Source organism: Macrobrachium nipponense, chromosome 48 (assembly GCF_015104395.2).
Source record: "Macrobrachium nipponense isolate FS-2020 chromosome 48, ASM1510439v2, whole genome shotgun sequence".
NCBI lineage: Eukaryota > Metazoa > Arthropoda > Malacostraca > Decapoda > Palaemonidae > Macrobrachium > Macrobrachium nipponense.
In genome coordinates this window covers 21,549,669-21,558,416 of record NC_087223.1, presented here as the reverse complement: position 1 = coordinate 21,558,416, position 8,748 = coordinate 21,549,669, and positions in this window count along the sequence as shown.

Below are 8,748 nucleotides of genomic sequence, written 5' to 3'. Positions count from 1 at the left end.
TTAAAGAGGCAGGGGGTGGGGGGGGGGGGGGGGGGGGGGGTGGGGGGTGGGGGGGGGGGGGGGGGGGGGGGGGGGGGGGGGGACCCATGACCGTGTCTATTGAATATACCTTAGTTTCTTAATTTCCTTGGATGAGGAGCAAATCATTATTATTATTATTAATTATTATTATTATTATTATTATTATTATTATTATTATTATTATTTCAAGAAGCATTATAGTCGAGTTTCATTCTTCTCTTTTTCTTCTTCTTCTTCTTTCTTTCTTCTTCTTATTATTATTATTATTTTATTATTATTATTATTATTACTGGGATGACTCGGATGCGTTTGAAACCAGAAACATAAACAACAATAAAGGCAAATTAAATCATATAATATTAATAATAATAATAATAATATCATCATCATCATCATCATCATCATCATAATGAAAATATTATTATTATTATCATTATGATGATGATGATGATGATGATGATGATGATGATGATGATAATTATTATTGTTATTATATGATTTAATTTGCCTTTATTTTTAGGCAACAATAAAGGAAAATTATTCATTTAATAATAATAATAATATAATAATAATAATCAATAATAATCATCATCCATCATCATCATCATCATCATTATCATCATAATAATAACAATGATAATTTGCCTTTATTGTTAGGCAACAATAAAGGAAAATTATTCATATAATAATAATAATAATATCATCATCATTATCATCATAATAACAATAATATATTATTATTATTATATTATTCTTGTCATCTCACTCTTAGAACGAACATAAACACCCAAGCCGCATTTCCAGTGACAATAATTATAAACAGATGCTTTTGCCCAGAGACAAAGGAAGGAAGGTCTTTAAAAAAAATTACGTCACAGATCAAGAATTACGTCATATATTTCGCGATCAGAGAAGCAGGTTATATTATCTGGTGTCTTGAATGAATGGCTGAAATCAATTCAGTGTTTTCAGGTTTTCGTGCTCTCTCTCTCTCTCTCTCTCTCTCTATCTATCTATCATCTATCTATCTATCTATCTTGCAAAAGTGTTTTTCGAAAATGGAATACAACTATTGTGACATTTTTCGACAGTTTTACCCTCTCTCTCTCCTCTCTCTCTCGCTCTCTCATAGAAGTGAAGACTACTGAGAGCAAAGACTAAAGACATGATTATAAATACATACATACATAGAATATATACATCTAATAAAAGGAGCCCATAAAAACGCCAAAATATAGAGAGAAAAATACTATATTTTCAGAGACTTATCCTTTGACCTTATACCAGACCGTAAGAACAACCTAGACTTCATAGGGACTTTTGATAAATTCATATCTGACAAAAATTACAGCAGTGAAGAGATATGTTAAAAAGGAGTGTTACTAAATGCTTTTAACTGACCTTTAATAATAAATATCTGTTCCCCGTAGAATTTATGATAGCCAATCCGCTCCCTAAAAAGCTTAGAAGAGGGAGACAGCAGTCTCTGAAATATAGTATTATTTTCTGTATATTTTGGTTTTTATGGGCTTCTTTTATTAGATGGAATTCTGTTATAACAAGAACATTTTACCAGCACATACGTACAAATATATAGGAGAGAAAAAAGAAAGGGGACCTCCCCATCCTTCCGTGAAGCCCATTCCGGAGTCCTTCCTGGAATGAAAAGACACTGGGCTCCAGGGGGAGCTCTCTCTCTCTCATTCTCCTTTTGGATCCCTAATCTGGTGTCCGTTCCGCGAAAAAAAAACTAAGAAGGGAGGGGGGACAGCGAGAGTGTTAGTATATAGCATTGAATCATGTTTGCTGCATATTGCTTTTTGCTAACAATCTTGTACATCTTGTGGTGTGACCTGTACGCTTCAATCGTTGAGGACCTTGTAGCTTTGTTTGGGTCTCAATCGATTCATGTTGGCGCACAGGACACTAATATTCATCATGATATGGCGGATTCTGTTCATCCAGAAATCGTCGTGGGAAAAATCTAACAGCTTTGGTACGCCAGCTTTTGCCGTCGCCATCCCTGGGGAGGTATTGTTGTAGGCTTGGCGTTTGCTGTGTACTGGTTTTACTAAATCTTTCAAGATCTCAAGATCGTAATTTGGCAGACATGGAAATGAATAATGAAGACCCCGAAGATGACGAAATGGACATGGACGAAGAAGCTGGACTAGAAGACAGTCTGGATATGGAAGAACTCTGTGACACTGACGATGACTCAAATAATGACCTAGACGAAGTAGCTGGACTGGAAAGACGGTCTAGGATACGGAATTTCTCGAAAAGACTGACGAAGAAGTTAGACTGGAGGACAGTCTAGTTATGGAACTATTCGAGGACATTGAGGAAACTGAGGAGGAGGAGGAGGAGGAGGAAGGTATGGAGGAGCCTTGTCTAGAAGTCTACTTGTTGAGACAAGGACTAGAACAGATGGAAGAAGAAAAGCTGGACTTAGAGAAGGATTTTTGGATAACTGTAAAGATCTCGCACGTAAAATGGAAAAACCTCTGGATGGGAGATCAGCAAGAGATCGAAACTGCTTCGACGTCAGCTAGTGGAGAAAGATCTACTCCTGGAAAAGAGAGCACAGGAGGAAAATGAAATGAACGCCAGAGATAGAAAAATCGAGAATAATGCTTCAGCGAAATGAAAAACTTGTAGATGAAAAATGGGCAGTTGGAAGAGGGGGGGGGGGGGGGACTTAAAAAAAACTCGCTTCAGCGGAAGTACAGAAGATGGAAGAGGTCGACAGAGAACAGCGGGAGAAAATAGTGGCACTGGAGAGTCCACCTACAGGAGAGAGCCGAGAGGAAAGCGAGATGGGAAGGGTCCTCCAACGGAAGATGGCTGAGAAAGAAGAGAGCTGGAACGCACCGTACAGGAGAGAGCAGAACTCAGCCGCCCAAATTAAAGGAGGCTGAAAATCTCAACCAGTTGCTTGATCTGGAGGAATGAATGACTTTTCTGTAGCAGAATGAAAGGCTTGAGGAATGTTTTAGTGAGATAGAAAGAGAGCTGGAGTGCACTTTGCAGAAGGGAGGAGAGCTCAGCCTCAAATTGAAAGAAAATGAAAATCTCAATCAGTTGCTTTACCTGGAGAATGAGGATTCTGTAGGCTGAATGAAACATTAAGGAATGCTTTAGAGAGAAAGAGAAGGAAGCAGAGCTGCTGAAAGGATCCCTCGCCACTAAATCTAAGGAATTGGAGGAAGCTCAAGAGGAACGAGAAGTAACGAAGAAACGACTGGAAGAAACTGAACAGGATAATGTGACACTCCAAGATAACTTGGAAAGCGCTCTGCGTCAAGAACAGTGCCTCCAGCGCTTGCTAGATTGTCAGGAAGAAGACATCTTATCCCTGAGGAAGAAGGAGAGTGAAGCCCAGTGGAAGTGCAGAGACTTCTCAAGGATTTGCGAGAGCTGAAAGAGGAGTGCCAAACACAGAAGGAAAATAGGATGAGAGACGAGAAGTGTTTCAGAGAGCAGCTACGAATACAGGAGGATGCTTTGAGAGAACATGACAAATACATGTTAATGATGCTCCTCCATGGAACCGCTCAGAGGAATTTCCAACTGGAACACATTGCACTAGAACATGAGCATGAAACTGCAGACGATACGAGTAAAAAACGAGAAGCTGAAAAGTGTGCTGAAAGAACAGGAAGGATAGACGAAGGGAGAGCGAAGACCCTTGTGAAAAGGCGCGCAAGGGAGAAGAGAACAACATAAGAGTTCTGCAACGCCCAGCGGAGATGGAGCAGGATTACAGGAACAGTGGAAGGGCCTCAAGCACATATTGAAAGATGTCATTAATGGAGATGAATGAAGAACTTCAGGACATTAGCATATACCCACATAAGGGTTTGGAGGCTGGAGGACAAGCTCTCAGTTTGAGAGCCAACAACTGTATGGAGGCTGGAGGACAAGCTCTCAGTTTGAGAGCCAACAATTGTATGGAGGCTGAAGGACAAACTCTCAGTTTGAGAGCCAACAGCTGTTTGGACGCTGGAGGACGAGCTCTCAGTTTGAGAGCCAACAGCTGTTTGGAAAGCCAGAAGGCCACCAGGGAGGTCACTAGAAAGGTCACCAGAAGACATGGTGTAAGAATAACTCTAAAAGACCGGCTCTGCAGAAAGTTTAGTATGCTATGTCCCTTGATGCAGACTTCTAATAGAAGATCTCTGTCAAAGCGGGCAAATAGTCGGATATCTAGATCTATTCTTGCAGATGTCTTCCTTCTGGTCATTCTGTTGGAGTAATCTAGAACACTGGCTCTGCAGAAAGTCAAGTATGCTATGTCCCTTGATGCAGACTTCTAATAGAAGATCTCTGTCAAAGCGGACAAATAGTCAGATATCTAGATCTACTCTTGCAGATGTCTTCCTTCTGGTCATTCTGTTGGAATAATCTAGAAGACCGGCTCTGCAGAAAGTTAAGTATGCTATGTCCCTTGATGCAGACTTCTAATAGAAGATCTCTGTCAAAGCGGGCAAATAGTCGGATATCTAGATCTATTCTTGCAGATGTCTTCCTTCTGGTCATTCTGTTGGAGTAATCTAGAACACTGGCTCTGCAGAAAGTTAAGTATGCTATGTCCCCTTGATGCAGACTTCTAATAGAAGATCTTTGTCAATGCGGACAAATAGTCAGATATCTAGATCTACTCTTGCAGATGTCTTCCTTCTGGTCATTCTGTTGGAGTAATCTAGAACACTGGCTCTGCAGAAAGTCAAGTATGCTATGTCCCTTGATGCAGACTTCTAATAGAAGATCTCTGTCAAAGCGGGCAAATAGTCAGATATCTAGATCTACTCTTGCAGATGTCTTCCTTCTGGTCATTCTGTTGGAATAATCTAGAAGACCGGCTCTGCAGAAAGTCAAGTATGCTATGTCCCTTGATGAAGACTTCTAATAGAAGATCTCTGTCAAAGCGGGCAAATAGTCGGATATCTAGATCTATTCTTGCAGATGTTCGGAGGAAGGAGAACCAGCTCTATGGATAAGAGCCAATAGCTGTTTGGAGGAAGGAGGCCCAGCTCTCAGGATGAGACAAAGAAGGTAAACAGGAAGAAAGCTGGAAGGATAAAGAAGAGGACAAACACTACAGGAAACTAGGAAGAAACGACATGAGAAGCAGTCCCTGATTAACCAACATGGTGGAGGACTTTGACTTATCAACAGTTGGTGATGTTGCATCGTGTTCCAGAGGAGCTGTGATCTTCTTGGCCCATTCGATGGCTTGACTGCAGGATGGGTGTTCACTGCTGCTCCCCCCCGCCCCCCAGCAACCAGCCAGCATGGGAGGTCCCCCACCTCCACACACCCATCCTGCAATCAACCCTATCGACTGGGCCAAGAAGATCGCAATGCCTCTGGAACAGGACACAGCTTCATCAACTGGTGACCAGTAAGAATCCTTCACTTGGCTGCTTCTTTGTAGCTGTGAAGACAAATCTTGTGATCGTCCTTTTCATAAGCCATCCTCGGCAATTGTCTCATCTGCTTGATGGAGGAAGGAGAAATAAATCTCAGGATGAGAGCCACCAACAGTTGTTTGGAGGAAGGAGGACAAGCTCTCAGGATGAGACCTAACAACTGTTTGGAGGAAGGAGGACCAGCTCTCACTTTGAGAGCCAACAGCTGTTTGGAGGAAGGAGGATCTGCTCTCACTTTGAGAGTCAACAGCTTTTTGGAGGGCCACAGGGCCACCAGAAGGACCCCAGAAGGCCACCAGAAGGACCCCAGAAGGCCACCAGAGGGATACCAGAAGGATACCAGAGGGATACCAGATGCGGATTCTGTTGGAATAATCTAGAAGACCGGCTCTGCAGAAAGTCAAGTATGCTATGTCCCTTGATGAAGACTCTTTTGATAGAAGATCTCTGTCAAAGCGGGCAAATAGTCGGATATCTAGATCTATTCTTGCAGATGTCTTCTTCTGGTTATTCTGTTGAAATATCTAGAAGACCGGCTCTGCGAAAGAAATTTAGTATGCTATGTCCCTTGATGAAGACTTCTAATAGAAGATCTCTGTCAAAGCGGGCAAATAGTCGGATATCTAGATCTATTCTTATAGATGTCTTACTTCTGGCCATTCTGTTGGAGTAATCTAGAACACTGGCTCTGCAGAAAGTCAAGTATGCTATGTCCCTTGATGCAGACTTCTATTAGAAGATCTCTGTCAAAGCGGGCAAATAGTCAGATATCTAGATCTACTCTTGCAGATGTCTTCCTTCTGGTCATTCTGTTGGAATAATCTAGAAGACCGGCTCTGCAGAAAGTCAAGTATGCTATGTCCCTTGATGAAGACTTCTAATAGAAGATCTCTGTCAAAGCGGGCAAATAGTCGGATATCTAGATCTATTCTTGCAGATGTTCGGAGGAAGGAGAACCAGCTCTATGGATAAGAGCCAATAGCTGTTTGGAGGAAGGAGGCCCAGCTCTCAGGATGAGACAAAGAAGGTAAACAGGAAGAAAGCTGGAAGGATAAAGAAGAGGACAAACACTACAGGAAACTAGGAACAGACAGACAAGCAGCTCCCTGATTAACCAACATGGTGGAGACTTGACTTATCAACAGTTGGTGATGTTGTATCGTGTCCCAGAGGAGCTGTGATCTCGGCCAATTCGATGGCTTGACTGCAGGATGGGTGTTCAACTGCTGCTCCCCCCAGCAGCAACCAGCATGGGAGGTCCCCCACCTCCCACACACCCATCCTGCAATCAACCCTATCGACTGGGCCAAGAAGATCGCAATGCCTCTGGAACAGGACACAGCTTCATCAACTGGTGACCAGTAAGAATCCTTCACTTGGGCTGCTTCTTTGTAGCTGCGAAGACAAATCTTGCGATCGTCCTTTTCATCAGCCATCCTCGGCAATTCTCTCATCTGCTTGATGGAGGAAGGAGGAATAAATCTCAGGATGAGAGCCACCAACAATTGTTTGGAGGAAGGAGGACAAGCTCTCACTTTGAGAGCCAACATCTGTTTGGAGGAAGGAGGATCAGCTCTCATTTTGAGAGCCAACCGCTTTTTGGAGGGCCACAGGGCCACCAGAAGGACACCGGAAGGCCACCAGAAGGCCCCAGAAGGCCACCAGAGGGATACCAGAAGGATACCAGATGCGGATTCTGTTGGAATAATCTAGAAGACCGGCTCTGCAGAAAGTTAAGTATGCTATGTCCCTTGATGAAGACTCTTCTAATAGAAGATCTCTGTCAAAGCGGGCAAATAGTTGGATATCTAGATCTATTTTTGCAGATGTCTTCCTCTGGTTATTCTGTTGAAATAATCTAGAAGACCGGCTCTGCAGAAAGTCAAGTAATGCTATGTCCCTTGATGAAGACTTCTAATAGAAGATCTCTGTCAAAGCGGGCAATGTGGTCGGATATCTAGATCTATTCTTGCAGATATATTCCCTTCTGGTCATTCTGTTGGAGTAATCTAGAAGACCGGCTCTGCAGAAAGTCAAGTATGCTATGTCCCTTGATGAAGACTTCTAATAGAAGATCTCTGTCAAAGTGGGCAAATAGTCAGATATCTAGATCTATTCTTGCAGATGTATTCCCTCTGGTAATTCTGTTGGAATAATCTAGAAGACCTGCTCTGCAGAAAGTCAAGTATGCTATGTCCCTTGATGAAGACTTCTAATAGAAGATCTTGTCAAAGCAGGCAAATAGTCGGATATCTAGATCTATTCTTGTAGATGTCTTCCTTCTGGTCATTCTGTTGGAGTAATCTAGAAGACCGGCTCTGCAGAAAGTCAAGTATGCTATGTCCCTTGATGCAGACTTCTAATAGAAGATCTTTGACAAAGCGGGCAAATAGTCAGATATCTAGATCAACTCTTGCAGATGTCTTCCTTCTGGTCATTCTTTTGGGATAATCTAGAAGACCGGCTCTGCAGAAAGTCAAGTATGCTATGTCTCTTGATGAAGACTTCTAATAGAAGATCTCTGTCAGAGCGGGCAAATAGTCGGATATCTAGATCTATTCTTTGCAGATGTTCGGAGGAAGGAGAGCCAGCTCTATGGATAAGAGCCAATAACTGGTTGGAGGAAGGAGGACCAGGTCTCAGGATAAGAGCCAACAGCTTTTTGGAGGAAGGAGGACCAGCTCTCACTTTGAGGGCCAACAGCTGTTTGGAGGAAGGAGGATCAGCTCTCACTTTGAGAAACCAACAGCTGTTTGGAGGGCCACAGGGCCACCAGAAGGACCCTGGAAGGCACCAGAAGGACCCCAGAAGTCCACCAGAGGGATACCAGATGAGGATTCTGTGGAATAATATAGAAGACCGGCTCTGCAGAAAGTTAAGTATGCTATGTCCCTTGATGAAGACTCTTCTAATAGAAAATCTCTGTCAAAGTGGGCAAATAGTCGGATATCTAGATCTATTCTTGCAGATGTCTTCCCTCTAGTTTATTCTGTTAGAATAATCTAGAAGACCGTCTCTGCAGAAAGTCAAGTATGCTATGTCCCTTGATGAAGACTTCTAATAGAAGATCTCTGTCAAAGTGGACAAATAGTCGGATATCTAGATCTATTCTTGCAGATGTTCTTCCCTCTGGTTATTCTGTTAGAATAATCTAGAAGACCGGCTCTGCAGAAAGTTTAGTATGCTATGTCCCTTGATGAAGATTTCTATAGAAGATCTCTGTCAAAGTGGACAAATAGTCGAATATCTAGATCTATTCTTGCAGATGTCTTCCCTCTGGATATTCTGTTGG